This window comes from Otolemur garnettii, unplaced genomic scaffold, assembly GCF_000181295.1.
Source record: "Otolemur garnettii isolate 467f Iridium unplaced genomic scaffold, OtoGar3 scaffold00147, whole genome shotgun sequence".
In the NCBI taxonomy this organism is placed as follows: domain Eukaryota; kingdom Metazoa; phylum Chordata; class Mammalia; order Primates; family Galagidae; genus Otolemur; species Otolemur garnettii.
Window position 1 is genome coordinate 1,242,068 of NW_003852542.1, and position 5,706 is coordinate 1,247,773.

Consider the following 5,706-nt stretch of genomic DNA (forward strand, 5'->3'; position numbering starts at 1 on the left):
TATAATAAGTATTACACTTTTAATACAGTTTTAAAATGTATGTTTTAGCCCCCTCTGTATCTATCTGAACACATAGAAAAAAGCCTAGAAGTTTGGAACAGCAAATAATTGCCATTACCTCTGGAAACAGAATTGGGTAGGAGGCCAAGAGAGCTTTCTGCATCATTTACGTTGGTCCTCTCTTGCAAGGAACTGACTTTGTGAAAGTATTTTCTTCATGAGCAATAATTTATTTTTAAATCAGATGACTTAAAGTAAAAACATTGGGCTTGAAGATACGGTTCTAGCTAACTAATCCATGATTTAGGACCTCAGTTTTCTCATCTATAAAATGGGCAATACAAGACCTTCCCTCCTGGCTTTCCTGAAATGTTGCAAGCCAAATGCCATTCAAATAAAGCATGTCATTATTCCCATTCTCAGATTCCTCAGGGAGCCAAAGGAGGACCCCCCACTTGGAGCTGAACCCTGGCTAGGCAGGGAGAAGGTCTCCTGCATCCCAGTCTCCTGCCAGTGCTTCTCAGGAAAGCAGAAGTCGGCCTTTCTGGACACAGAGCAGGGCAGAGAAGGCTGGAGAAGGGATGTGGAAGAAATGGAGAAAAACTAGCAGTGGGAGCTCCTTTAGTTCCAAGTGAAAGAAACCCACCTAAAAGGCTTAGGCCAAAATGGGATAAAGGCATGTGTCCCTAGCTTATATAACTGTTAAGAGTGGGTGGACCCAAATGTGAAATATTACCAATGCTAGTATTTCTGTCTCCTTTTCTACTCCTTTTTCCTCTCCCAATACCAGCTATGTTTTTCCCAAGGCTTTCCACATGGCAGAGAGTGTGAGTACCACTCCTCCAAGGTCACAAACAAGAGCTTGAATCCCTAAAGATCAAGGACTCCTTCTCCAATTCAGAAGGGCAAGGGTCGGATGGCCTGGCTTGGGTCATTTGCAGCACCTGCTGGAGCCTAACTGCTGAGTCAGCATACAGTTTCACCCCAGAAAAAAACGGCAAATGCTTCAAATCAGGACTCCTCGTGACTTTGTCATTAATCATTTACCAGCACACCATTGATCACTTTGTGTCTGGAAAGGCTGTGTCCCTGACAGGTTCTGCCTGAGTCGTGTCCCCTCCTGTGCTGAGCAGCCTCCTCAGAGCCTCATGATTCAGAGCAGAGTGTCTACAGAAAGGGTTGGAACTGCCAGCAGATGTGGGGAAAAGGAGCTGGCCTGACAAGCCAAGCCACAGAAGGCTATTCCAGAGGGTGAAGGAGAGGGAGGCATCTGAGAGGATGCTCCACCTTGTGGACATTTAGGTAGAAAGTAAGGTGCAGGGCACAGATGTGGAGGCTTCAGGATGCAGATTTCACCTTGGTTTAAGGGAAGACTTCTTTAAGGATCTAACCCTTTTATTTTATTTGCAGTTTTTGGCCAGGGCCAGGTTTGAACCTGCCACGTCTGGTATATGGGTCCAGAGCCCTACTTCTTTGAGCCACAGGCACTGCCCCAATTGAAAGAGAGGCACTTGACTGGCAGAGATCTCATAGACCACCAAGGCTTGTATGAAAGGATTTTATTGGGGGTGGGGGTGAGGGAGGTTGCAGAGCAGCACCAAGGAGGAGAGAAAAAGAGAAGAGGGGAGAGAGATGAGGAAGAGTGGAGAAGAGAAGAGAAAAAGAGGGAGAGCAGAGAATAGCGAGGGGGGTTGGGTGGGGAGAAACGTACCCTTATATAGGGAAGTCTCAGAATGGTGAGGGGATGGTGGGATAACCAATAAGGAGTTATTGCTCTGGAGGAAAGAGTCATTTGGGGCGGGCAGCGGGAAATTGGAACAGGGTGATGAGGTAAGCGGGCCACTCCCTGTGCTTGGGGAGGAGTTGTAACTTTAAGGGTAGGAAGGGGCTTTTTGAGGCAATTATCTAACACCAAAGGTCTAACTCTTAACTGTTCATTCAGCCTCTCCCATGTAGTAAAAACCCTTTATAGATGTACAACACAACAAATTTACACATTCTAAAGTTAAGCCACTTACTGTGGTGTAAATATTCCCATCATGGCCAATTATCAATGTGATGTTGATGAATGCAGAGTTGGGAAGAGATGTGCCTAGTCAGCTCTCACGTACTGATGACAGCTGGCTCTAGCACATCAGCCTGTCTCTACCTTTCACCTTCAGTTTCCACTTGGGAGTAGAGACACCCAGCAGAAGCATGACTGGAATGCTCCAAGTGGAATAGTAGCTAATAGCCTCTAAGCACTTGTGATGGGTCAGGCACTGTTCTAAGGGCTTACATTAAAGAAATTTAATCCTCACAGCAAACCTGTGCAATAGGTAGAAGTGAGGAAAACTGAGGCTTGGGGGAAATAACCCAGTTCAAGGTTACACGGCCAATGTTAGGAGAGCTGGGATATAGACAAGCTTCAATGGTCTTTCAGTGTCTGTGATCTTAAAAATTCACACTAAAGTATTTCTCTAAAATTGCACAATCTAATATAGTCACCACTAGCCACACTGGTGATTTAAATATAAATTAATTAAAATCAAATAAAATTGAGTTCTTCAGTCATATTTCCAGGGTTCGATAGTCACATGTTGCTATGGCTACTGTACTGGAGAGCACAAATAGAAGACATTCCCAGCATCATAGAAAGTTCTACTAGACATAGCTCCTCTTAAAAGATGATTGGAAGGGAAGAAGTCACACCTATTTGCTTGGAAACACAGAGTGTTTAATGGGTTTTGCTGACAGTTATTACATAAAGATTCAAAATGCACAGTTCCATGTCTCTTTTGTTCTGAGATAAGCAAATTCATTCACCTGTTCGTTCATTCATTCATTCACTTATTCAACACATATTTACTGAGCACCTCCCATGTTCCAGGACCTGTGCTAGGTTCTGGGGATAAAACGATAAGCAGGGGGACACAGCCCCTGCTCTCCAAGAGCTCACAATCTGATGGAGGAGGCAATGTTCTTGGGTGGTATTTTGAGAAGGAAAAGATGTGGGGAGGGAGAAAAGGAACAAGAAAGAATTTCATTTTGGACATTCTGAGTTTGCTGGGAGGATGTGAGGGACAGGAGCTCAAGAGCAAGGTCAGGGAATACAGGCTTGAAAATCATTAGCCTCAAGGTGATCATCATTAAATAAAGAGCCTGCTTAAGCTTACACAGGGGGTATGTGCAGAGTGATATGGGAATGAACCAAGGACAAAGCCAACCTCAGGAAATGCCAACATACCAGGCGCAGGTAGAGAGACAGGGCCAATGAAGGAGCTTGAGAAACAACATCCAAGAATCACAAGGAAGTGGGGTCACCAAAATCAAGAGCTAGGAGTGTTGATTGATTCAGAGAGGCAAAAAAACCATAAGGACTAATAAGTATCTACAAGAGCTGATCATGGTTAAAGCCATTTTATTATTATTATTTTTTTATTTTTTAGAGACAGAGTCTCACTTTAGCGACCTGGGTAGAGTGCCATGGCATCACAACTCACAGCAACCTCCAACTCCTGGGCTTAGGTGATTCTCTTGCCTCAGCCTCCCAAGTAGCTGGGACTACAGGCACCCACCACAACATCTAGCTATTTTTTTGTTGCAGCTTGGCTGGGGCTGGGGCCCTATCCATTGAGCCATAGGCGCCGCCCTATTATTATTTTTTTTGTGAGTGTCAAGCTGTCACCCTAGGTAGAGTGCTGTGGCATCATAGCTCACAGCAACCTCCAACTTCTGGGCTTAAGCAATTCTCTTGCCTCAGTTTTTTCTATTTTTAGTAGAGATGGCATCTCACTTTTGCTCAGGCTGGTCTTGAACTTGTGAGCTCAGGCAATCCACTCGCCTCAGCCTCCCAGAGTGCTGGGATTGGTTAGAGCCTTTTTAGTGGAGAACTGGGAATGGCATCCAGTCTTTAGTGGGTCCAGGAAGAATTGGAAGGTGAAAAAAAGGCTGATAATAACCATGCAACTAAAAATACATATTCAGCTTTGAAGATTATGATCCAAGAGTCCCCACCATTTTTATAGATTCCACTTAAGAAGGCCAGTGAGTGGAGAAATGTCAAGGATCAGGATGAAGAAGCAATAATGGATGAAGCATAGTCTGGAGGCCACCAGGGAAAAGGGCCCAGAGCACAGGTGAGAAATGAGCTGTGGGGAGGAGGAGGGACTCACATGTCCCTGGTCTGAGAGGGAAGGGGGAGGACAGCAGAGACACAGGGTACAGTTTGTGATGTGCTCTGCACTGCGATTTTAGGAAGAAGGGATACAAAATGTGGCCATGAATATGGGGAAATGACTAGTGGTTTGGCAGACAACAGTGATGAAGAAAGGAAGACAGTTTTCCTGGGATGTTTTATATGGGGGTGGAAGAGTGATAATTGAATATGCCAGTTAGGTCCCTGAGAGAGTGTCAGTGCCATCCCTAAGTCAGTGGTATGAGGGCTTGAAAAAATTGTCAGTTTTCCCATAAAACCTTCTAGAAAGGAATTTCCCCAATGAAGACCCAAACATCAGATATGTGCATTCTGTGAAAAGGTGGCCCTTTTGCAGTTTCCAGACAGGGCTCTCAGGGAGACAGTGAGTCATTCTGGAGGTGAAAAGGTGAAGATGAAGGGAGTAATATTTTAGGCAGAGATAACAAATTTGGGACACGATGGGATCACTTGATTTCAAGATGTTAGGCAGAACTCTAGGGTCCACAGTAGCCCCAGGTCGTGTGAAAGTCTTGGGGAAGCTCCAACTAAATGACTTTGTTACAGGAGCTCCCCAAAACATTGATGAGATATGTGGCAAATCAGAATGTAACAAGCCAATCTTGGGATTGGTTGGTTCCCAGGACTCTCACTTCTCCAATGGAAATCATGACAGCCTTCCAGGAGATGAGAATAAGTCATTCTCTGAGAAATCCCAACCCAGGCAGAGAGGAGTCCACATTAGAATTCTCCTTCTGATGGGAAAAGCAGAAGTTCTCAGGGCATGGAAAGAAATTGATCAAGGGGAAGTGGTAATGAGTACTTGTGGTAATTAGCACTGAGAATGGAGCTTCACTGGGGCCTGGTAAAGACCACCCAGGCACAAGGAACCAAATTAAGTCACCAAGGGCCCATTCTGCTAAAGCAATGGTCATCAGGTCTGTGTGTTTCTAAGTTTCTCTCTCAGCTCCACCCTGAAAGGACGTTTTCAAACCTACTTGGAAAATGGATGGAAAAATCACAGACATTGTTCAAGTAGCCCTCACTTCCCAGGGAGCCACAAGCCCTCGTGATGAAAGTGGAGAAGGGAAACTTTCCCTCTCTGTGTGTTCTAGAATATTTACAGAACTAGATTTGGAACCCAGATTTTAATGGAAGCCTCAGATGGTTTGTGCAAGGCCCCCCCATTTCTGCACATGCCCCATTCTGAAAAGGTTTCAGGTCTCCAAACAGAACATGAATGGCCCAAACACAGCCCCTTCTTCATCACTCCATACCCACCTGACGATACCAGACACCACCCATCCCACATCTAGATCCTGAATACTCTAGGATTCAGGGGCCCCAGAGACACCTGCACAGAGGGATGAGCAGCCACCTGAGACTTCAGCCACCTGCCACCCTCAGCTCAGTTGTCACCTTTTCCATGATATCCATGGCGTGCATGCACTCCAGGCACATGCCAGTCTCTGCACCCCTCCTCGGCATAGTTCACCACTGAATTTATTACACTGCACTTTAAATGTTTGTTT